Below are 10680 nucleotides of genomic sequence, written 5' to 3'. Positions count from 1 at the left end.
GCTATGATGTTCATGACATCTTATTCCTATGTTTGGTTGAGCATAAAAATTTGTCATCACGAAAAATATTCACACTCCTGTGAATGAAAGGATTTCCACGAAACATGGACATCCTATTTCTAGCTCCTCCCATGGGTAAGTTTCATGAGAATCTCACCCATATCAGAAATCCTACTTTTTAGACCAAATTACCCTAACTAATTTGACTTTTGGACAACAATGTCTCTATAATATAATATAATCACACTCTATTATTATATTTAAATAAAAAATTATTAATAATTTTTTAAATGATTATAAATATTAATTATTTTTAATTATAAAATAAATCTAATGTTAATTAAAATATAAATTATTTTAAAAATGTATATTCAAAGCGTAAATGTTGACCCTATAGGTCATACCTTGTTTTGATGATAACAAATACTCAGGTATTTAATGGTTGTCAAGTTTGTGTGCAGGTTCTCATAAAGGCATATGACAACCTGATGAGAAGTGAAGACCCCGACACATTTATTATTTGTTGTAATTTTAATGGGTCTGTAATAATTTCATTTATATCGGGCTGTAATAATCTCTGTATATCATGCATGTAAGTATGTGTAAGCTCAAAATGACCATAAAATAATCATAGGAACCGAATGATTTTAGGACACCCTTCGGTCGACCGACGCTAGATTTTTGGGACCATCACAAAACAGCCTCGGTAAAGACCCTAGTATGACCTTAGGTCTCAACACTCATACACATATCATATAAAATATAGGAGTGTTAAAAATATGCTTAAATTGAATATTTATAAGGAATTTAAGAGAGCTCGAGTGACTGAACCCCAGGTGAACAAATCACCTTGGACGCCCGAACTATTGAGAAGCCAACAGTTTGACCAGACTTTGGATGACTAAACCTATTTCGTGCACATCGCCCTCGGGCGCCCGAACCCATTGAAAATGACATTTCACCAACTTTGGCACCCGAACCTTTTAGTTGAAATATACCCCCGGGTGACCGAAAACCTATGTTCGGGCCACCAAACATTTGATCGGGCACCCAAAGTCACGAAGTTTGGCTACTGACTTTGATTCGGGCAACCAAACTTAATTGAGAAACTTTTTAAACTGTGTCTATTTGGGCGACCGAACCATGGTTCAGCCACCCGAACCTCAGCGGATTAAAAGTATTTTAACCATGGTAAATTTGGGTTAATTTGGGTTATTTGTGTTTAAACTATTTGAAACTTTTCTAAGAATACCCAATAGGTTCCAAACGGTTATATTTTTAACATTGTCTATAAATATGGGTTCATTTATGAGGATTAGATAGAAATTAGCATAAAATCATAAACAAAATCCTCTCTACTTCAAAATCATATTCTTGCCCAAATACTCTCAAATTTCTATTCGCTTGATACATTTTAGTGTTGTGAGAGTATATTGGTTGTGCTAGTATTGCTAATACTCCCAATGTGCTTGTGTGATTGATATATTGTTTTTGGGAAGTTTAACTTAGGTTTATCCCACAGATTTTCATACTATAAATCTTGCGTTGGAATAAACTAGCAAGCTTATTATATTCGCATTGTTATTGCAACTTTCCTATAGCTTTGTTTTTGGTCGTGTAAAAATATTTTCAAACAAACAAAATATTTTCAAACTAGTAGTGTGCCTATTTCATTAAAGAAAATCTCCTTGAACTAGTTTGAATATTTGATTGATATCTTTGGAATATCGATGTGCTATTGATTTGTGCTTTACTTAAATTCCAAAGTATTGCTTGTTTAGAACACTCTTGAACATTATTGTGATCATATCTTGTTGAGTGTTATTTGCACGTATATACACATCACTGAGCTTATATCTACCTACATTGTTGATGTGTATGTGATTGATTAAGTATACTGCGCGTATTTGAGTACATATCTACTTTATATGAAAGCATAATCACTGTACCATTTCATTGCATTTCAAATACTGTTGTATTTCTAGGCACAAGGCCTGAAAAAAGAGACTAGCCCTTTGAAATAATCCCAGATTGGCTTAAACCCGGTTAGGAAAGTTAGGTGCGCCATCCTGGTAAGGTGTGTTAGTTGAGGTCAGCCCCTTAATTGACTTGGTTAAGGTTGAGGTTAGCCCTATGGTAATTGACCTGGCTGTAATCGGTACCGCTCCACTCGTTAAGTGAGCCATTAGTGAAATCCTCGAGCTTGCGAGTTAGAGGCAGGAACTTAGGTACAGTTGGCCAAACCCTGATAACATATCGTGTGTCTATTTATATTTCTGTACTTTATATTTACCGCACGTATATGTTATGGTGTGAATGATGCGTATGATTTAATTTCCACATCATATTTATCTGCGCATTTGGAAATTGCATAGACAGACCCTAGATTGTGTAAATACTGCTTCTGGATAGATTAACATAGGAGAAAAATTTTAAATACCAATTCACCCCCCCTCTTGTGAATACACCAAAGCTAACAGTAAATATTTATGTTAACTAACATTTTAATTTACTATTAGAGGTGTGATTTATTAGATAAAAGTAAAATTTTTATTGTATTGTAAAATTAAATTGCCCACAATAATTTTGATTAATCAATTATAATGTGTTAAATTTTTTAAACTTTTAATTGTTGAAAATTTTAGGATAAAGATTTGTTAAATGCATATTTTTAGTAGATTTTTAGGTTAAAATTATAATTGTTCTCCATATGTTAATTACACACATGTGAAGAGCATAATGTTGATCTTCTTTAAGTAACTTGTTAAGATTTACATGTTGAACTAAATATTTACATATAAATTCTATGTACATTTTTGGGAATCTTACAACACAAATAATATATATTCTCACGAGGCAAACATCGTAATCCTAAGAATGAGATTTCTGGAAATGTCATTCCTTGGGAGTATTTTCAATGTTACGAACCAAACATTCTCTCTGCACTCTACATCAATATGGCAGGCGCTGACATAAAGACATAAACAGGCAGTCTTCTTAAGAATAAATTATATATTGATTTGATTCATAAAAAAAATGTCATATATATATATATATGTGTGTGTGTGTGTGTGTGTGTGTGTGTGTGTGTGTGTGTGTATATAACTCAGGAAAAAATTCTTTCTTATTTTGGGAGTTGTATTCTAGTAATTATTTCAGTTAATAATATCACTATTATTTTAAAGATGTTGTAAATGAAATAAAGAAAGAATTATAGAAAATTTAAAGTAAAGAAATTTAGAACTATAGAAATTCAGTAGTCTAGTTCTTTAGGAACTAGATGTTGCTAATCATCTTTTTATCTCAATTTTAGTTATAAAACATGTCCTTATATAGACAAAGATTATATTAACATTCCAAAGGTCAATTTCATAATGAACCATTATGTGGGCATACCAAAAGTTATAACATATTCTCAAGATAGTCATCCATATGTATAATATACACGTTTTACAACACTTCCCCTTAGAGGACTATACACTATGAATATGTCTCGTTAAAACCTTCATTAAGGAAAACCTTGTAGGACAAAACCTTAACGAAGGAAAAATAGTACAGTATTCATACTTCCCTTCAAAAATACAATCAATTAAGAAATGTCCTTAAGTTGTCACATTCCAATGTTATGTACATGCTTTTTGAAAATTTAAGTTGACAATGCTTTTGTGAATAAATCTGTTGAGTTGTCACTTGAACGAATTTTACAAATGTCAACATCTCCTTTTTTTAGAAGTTTATGAGTGTAAAAGAACTTTAGTGAATATGTTTAGTTCTATTTCCTTTTATGTACCCACCTTTGATTTGTGCAATACATGTTGCATTGTCCTCGTACAATATTGTTGGCTTGTCATTCTCCAGTGATAATCCACTTGTCCCTTTAATGTGTTGGATTATAGTTCTTAACTATACACATTCACGACTTGCTTCGTGAACTGCCAATATTTATAAATGGTTTAAAGAGGTAGCAGTGATCGTCTGCTTTACAGATCGTCATGAGATAGCAATATTGTAATGACCTGCTTATTTTACCATTATTAATTTTCTTGATAATAAAAAATCAATATAATAAATCTAGTAGATCATAATCAACCTGAACCCGTGGGTACCAAGGATACATTAGAAATACAACACGGAAGCCTAAGCAGCAGAAAACATAAAATCATATACGTCTCAAAGTACCATTCAACACAATACCAGAGTTTACAACAACCATCATATAGATATACACATCTCAAAAGTATCCACACAAGTCCTAGTGTCTCTGCCCAAAAATCTGTCTGACCCTAGTGTTAGCTTTACCGTGATCCCAAAAGTGGGGTGAATTGGTATTTTTAAAATTTAACTCCTAGGTATTCCTCCTAACAGCAGTATGTTTACAACCCTATGATCAATCTAGTGCGAGTAATATAAATATATCAGAAATTAAATGAAGCAATTTAATTAACAATACATGCACTAGAAGAACAATAAAGTAAGAGTGACACACATAAATGTTATCGAGGTTCGGCCAATTGCCTACGTCCCCGCCTTGACTAACAAGCACAAGGATTACCACAATCACTTGCTCACTTAACCAGGTGGAGCGGCACCTATACAAACCAAGTCAATTAGCATAGGGCTGACCTCAACCTTTACACCAATCCTTACTGGGCTGGATTACCGCCACCTCAGGCCACGCCTAGAATCACTCAGATTTACAATCAAATGGTACAATGAAATAGTGATTTCACGTAAAGCAAATTTGTACCCAAATAATACGCTCAATCACATACGCATCAAAAGCAAGGATACAATGTAAGCTTTGTGATGCAAGATTTATTCTATCAATACTCTCAACACTATATAGTTAATATGAAGTTCAAGAGTATTCAATACAATACAATCAATATGATGCTCAAGAATAATCATTACAAGCAATGACTTGGAATCTAAACAAAATATTTCAACAACACGTCAATATTCCAAGTATACTATGCAGATAATCAAACTAGTTTCTAAACGATTTTCTTCATTGAAATGAGCACAAAGCTAGTTTGAAAAGGTTGCTTGCTTGTTTAAAAATTATTTGCACACCAAAAGCAAAGATATTGAATACTTGCAATGAAGTGCAAATATCCTAAGCTTTTTTGGTTTAATCCCACACTAAATTTATAAATGAGAAAATTTGTGGGATAAACCTAAGCTATGGTCCCAACAAAATAAATCTCAGCACACGCAACAATGGGAGTATTAGCTCTGAGCAACAATCAAATAAACACGAATGAAACCCTCTCAATCTTGGATTTGATCAAGAAGGTGCAAGTTTGAGAGTATTAGGGCAAAAAAAATTGATTTTCAAGAGAGACAGAATTTTTGCTACTCACTTTTTGCTAATCGTCATCTAATCATGCAAATGAGAACATATTTATAGCCAGGTGAAAAAATATAACCGTTTGGGACAAGATGGGTATTATTAAAAAAGTCCCAAAAGATTAAGATCCAATTAGCTTGAAATAACCTTATTTTACCGTGGTTAAAATAATTTTAACCAAGTGAGGTTTGGGTGGCTGAACCTTGGTTCAGTCGCCTAATAAGACACAGTTCAAAAAGTTCTTCAATTAAGTTCAGTTGCCCGGATAAAGGTTCGGTAGCCCGAATCAAAGTCAGTAGCCAAGCTTCGTGACTTCGGGTGCTTGATCAAATTTTCGGTGGCCCGAAGGCAGGTGTTTGGTCGCCCGAGGATATTGATTACGCGCTTAAATTGCGTAATTAGGTGTTTTAATTCATGCATTGGGAATCCTATTTTGTATTTAAATGCCTAATTACTCTCAATATTTTAACATTATGTTTTATTTATAATATTTGAATTTTATTAAGTAATTTATGAAATTTTGGTATTTTTTCTTGTAGGGCAACTATCGGAAGCCAAAAACCGACGACACTTTTTAATCTGTGCGTAACTCTCTCATCCAACTTCCGATTTAGATTATTCAAGATGCCATAGAAAGATAAGAAAATGCTCTACAATTTTCATGTTTTGCATTTTGCGAAATAATGGATGCATCAAGATCGAAATCAGACGTGAAATTAGCATACGCCATTTTATGGATTATTTTGACAATTCTTCGTAATCTTGGCGTAACTTTCTCATCCAAGCTCCGATTGAAACAATTCAAAATTTTGGAAAAAGATGAAAAAGAGCTCTACATCTTTTGTGTTTTAAGCTTTGAGAGTTACGAGCTGTAAGAGGGTAGAAAGTGGGCTTGAAAGGGGAGGGCAGTTCGTGTGCCTTCAAAAAAAAAAATGAGATGTGACCCGGCCATGCAGTCGGGTCATCTCAGAAGGGTGAGGCGCTAGGTACATAGAAAGGAAAGACAAAAGAATGGAAAGACAAAAGAAAGGAAAGAAAAGAAAAGAAAGACAAAAGGAAAGGAATGAAAAAAGTCAATGAGGAGGGTTTCCTTGGGTGAGGGCGGTGTGCAAGAAGAGGAAGAGAGAGCAGTGTGCGCTGGGCTGGAGAGAAAAGGCCGCACCATAGGAAAAAAAAAAAGAAAAGGATTGATTTTTCTTGGTTAGACACACAAGGGAGGCAAAACCACCAAAAAAGTTTCTTGGAAAAATTATTTTTTTAGGAACTTTCTTGTGGTTTTCTTTTGGGGGTGCTACGAAGATACACACACAGCCAGTAAAGGAGAGTGTGAAGCACGCAAAAATAATATCTTTTCAGAATCGGAAGGCAGCGAACAACAGCGGTGTTCGGGGTGTTCGTGACGCGCGACGGCGGTGCGGCGAATGTTGATCTTTCCCGTACGCTCCAAATTGAAGAAAATATGGTGAAATCTGTTATGTTGGATTTAATTTTCGGAATGAAATAAATTTTTGAATTCTAGGAAAACGATGTAGTCAGTTTCGAACTATGCTTGCTCTTTGATGCTAATCTGAAGTAGTTTTCATTAATGTTTATTTGAGTTATTTTGTGCCTAATGCTTTTAATTAACTGACCATTAATTAAATGATTTTAGTCTTGTGATTTGCTACCGAAAGGGGGGATTATAGGATACATCTTGGATAATTCAGCGTAGGTAAATATAGAGATCGAAAGACTTGTATGATCCTACATAGCATTAAAAATCGAGGGTCTTACTGCGTTGTTGCGTTATTAATTTGCATACTCTTATGTTAAATAATAAACAAGAATAGGTTCTGATTGACTATCGAAAGAGGCTTTTGGAAAAATTGGCGATTTGCTAATAAATAGAGAAAACGAAGTTAAATTAGCTAAATGAGTAAAGCATAGTGAGAAACTAGGTGAAATCGGTTTCCTAGAAGTTGTCACCATCATCAATTTGACACACGATATCCAGTTTTAAATTCTCTTGAATAGTTTATTTAAAGTAGCTTTGTTTAAATTTCGCAGACTAAAATTATTAATTTTTCTAAATAAAATCAAGGTTAGTAAAATTTCGGTACTTGGTAAAATTAAGACATCAATCCCTAAGGACGATACTCTACACATCATTATATTATAAAGCTACGATACTGTGCACTTGCAGTTTGCACCGGTCAAGTTTTTGGCGCCGTTGCCGGGGGATTCAGTTTATCTTATTTTTGCCAATATCGATACAAAGTAATCTTGGTTTTAATTTAGAATTTTGTTTTTATATTTTTATTTATTTCTTTTCTTTATTTTATTTTATTATTATTTTTTTGTATTTCTGGTATGTTTTTTATGTTGGATGCACAGTGTTAGAACACGTGCCATTATTCCTTTTGATCCGAAGATTGAAAGAATGCTCAGAGCACTAAGGAAAAAGAGGGTATTAGCCATGGAGAACGGACAAGATAATGCACAGTGACACGCCTTGAAGGACTATGTGCGACTAGTTATGAATGACAATTATTTGGGTATCAGATGCCAGCCCATTAATGCCAACAATTTTGAGCTCAAACCCGCATTAATCAGCATGGTGCAGCAGGCCCAATTCAATGGATCGCCACTTGATGATCCCAATATCCATCTGGCGATGTTTTTGGAGATTTGTGATACTGTGAAGATCAATGGTGTTACTGAAGACACCATTAGATTGAGATTATTCCCTTTCTCTTTGAGGGACAAAGCAAGAGGTTGGCTACAGTCGCTACAACCTGGGAGTATTACTAGTTGGTAGGACATGGCTGAAAAATTTCTGGCTAAATTCTTTCCACCTGCAAAAACAGCTCAACTCAGGAGTGAGATTGGTCAATTCAAGCAACATGATTTTGAATCACTTTATGAAGCATGGGAAAGGTATAAAGATTTGATTCAACGCTGCCCACAACATGGATTGCCTGATTGGTTGCAAATTCAAATGTTCTATAATGGATTAAATGAGCAAACGCGGACTTTAGTTGATGCTGCATCTGGGGGAACTTAGATGTCAAAGACACCTGAGGGTGCTACTGCTCTTTTGGAAGAAATGGCCTCAAATAACTATCAATGGCCAACTGAAAGAACTATGGCTAAGAAAGTTGCTGGAATTCATGAATTGGAGTCATTTGCTGCACTTTCAGCTCAAATTGCTTCTCTGTCTCATCAAATTTCATCTTTGACAACCCAGAGGATACCACAAGGTGCAGAGTATGTGGCAACTACATGTAGGACAGATCCGAGCAATGGAGAGAGTCATGAACAGGTTCAATACATCAACAATCGGAACTACAACTATAGGGGTAATTCAGTGCCACAATATTACCATCTAAGGCTTCGAAATCATGAGAATTTGTCTTATGGAAATACAAGGAATGTGCTGCAACCTCCTCCAGGACTTGATAATCAACAAAGTGAGAAGAAGATGTCACTTGAGGATGCCATGATATCATTTGTTGAGGAGACAAAAGCAAGGTTTAAAAATACTGATTCATGGCTAGACAACATCTAGACTCATTGCAACAATATGGGAGCCACTATGAAGAATCTTGAAATGCAAATTGGGCAACTGGCCACGACTATAAATTCTCAACAGAGAGGAACTTTTCCTAACAACACAGAAGTGAATCCTAAGGAACAATGCAATGTCATCACACTTAGGAGTGGAAGAGAAATTAAGAAGTCACCAGCAAAGGAAACCATGTCCACACCTACAGCTAAAAATAATGGCCAAGGCAAGAATAAAGTGGAAGAAGACGAGATGGTGGATGACACACCAAGAGAGACTAACACGTCACCAACAATTTCATTTCCTGACAATCCTCCTATTCTCTCTACTCCACTTCCTTATCCTCAATGTTTTCAAAAACAAAAATTAGATAAGCAATTTTCTAAGTTTTTGGATATTTTAAAGAAAATTCACATAAATATTCCTCTTACAGATGCCTTGGAACAAATGTCAAACTATATCAAATTCCTGAAGGACATCATTTCAAAGAAAAGAAGGTTGGAAGAGTTCGAAACAGTGAAGCTTACTGAGGAGTGTAGTGCTATTCTTAAAAAGAAATTGCCTCAAAAATTAAAAGATCCAGGGAGTTTTACTTTGCCTTGCACTATTGGAAATTTATTTTTTGATAAAGTTTTATGTGATCTTGGAGCTAGCATTAATCTTATGCCACTTTCTATTTGCAGGAAATTGGGACTTGGAGAGATGAAACAAACAACCATTTCTTTGCAACTAGCAGACCGATCCATCAAGTATCCACATGGAATCATAGAAGACGTATTGGTAAAGGTGGATAAATTTATTTTTCCTGCTGATTTTGTGGTGTTAGATATGGAGGAAGACCAAGAAGTTCCACTAATTCTTGGCTGACCATTCTTGGCCACTGGAAGGGTGTTAATTGATGTTCAAAAGGGCGAGTTAACATTGAGAGTGGACAAGGAAGAGGTTATGTTCAACATCTACCAAGACATGAGATTTCCAGAAGATCTAAGCACTTGCTTTCAGGTAGATGTCATTCAGCAAGGTGTAGAAAAAGTCTTTCAAAAAGATGTACAAGCTGATCACCTAGAACGATCCTTGCAGCAGATTACAACACAACAGCGTGTGGGGAGGCTAGAACCTATGGTATCAAAGACGGATTCTGTAATCTCTAAAGAAAAGATGCAGCAACTTATATCTCCAGAGTTGAAACAATTCCCTGAGCATCTTTGCTATGCATTCTTGGGTGATGCGTATGAAAATGCAAAAATCTACAAAGAGCAGACAAAGAAGTGGCATGAAAAACATATTCTTAGGTATGAGTTTGCTCCAAGACAACAGGTTCTACTCTTCAGCTCACGATTAAAACTCTTCCCAAGGAATATATTCAGAGTTAATGATCAAATATTGAAGCACTATTATGGAGAACAAATGGAGAGGAACTGTGCATTTGTTCCTCTTGGAGATCCTAATTGATGAAGATTGAATCGTTTGGATGGAGACGTTAAAACAAGCGCTTATGGGAGGCAACCCAAAGAGTTTTTCTTTTGTTTATTTCTTTTATCTTTATTACTTTATTAATTTATCTATGCACTTTTGAATAAATTAGATTTTCGATGCAGGTTTATTTGGCATGAGTACAGAGCTGAAAATTAAACTCCTCAACGGATTCACCAATAAGTCAGGGAAGTTTCTTTCTTTTCTTCAATCCTTCTCATTTTTGAATAACATTGAAAAAAAAAATGGTGAATATGGATGATTAGGCCATGTGTGACACTACTTATGCCCTTCATATACTTGCATATAACCT

At 34.9% G+C, this 10680-nt stretch overlaps 1 non-coding gene across 1 annotated transcript; it reads right to left on the bottom strand.

Moving 5' to 3' along the window:
- Positions 1-8198: 8198 nt before the first annotated feature.
- Positions 8199-8305, bottom strand: LOC131143638 (small nucleolar RNA R71). Its single transcript, XR_009133622.1, has one exon. It is a non-coding gene; the product is annotated as a small nucleolar RNA R71 (small nucleolar RNA).
- Positions 8306-10680: the final 2375 nt, after the last annotated feature.

Source organism: Malania oleifera, chromosome 11 (genome assembly GCF_029873635.1).
Source record: "Malania oleifera isolate guangnan ecotype guangnan chromosome 11, ASM2987363v1, whole genome shotgun sequence".
NCBI lineage: Eukaryota > Viridiplantae > Streptophyta > Magnoliopsida > Santalales > Ximeniaceae > Malania > Malania oleifera.
Note: the sequence above shows the minus strand (reverse complement) of the source record. Positions and strands in the feature narration are given on the sequence as shown.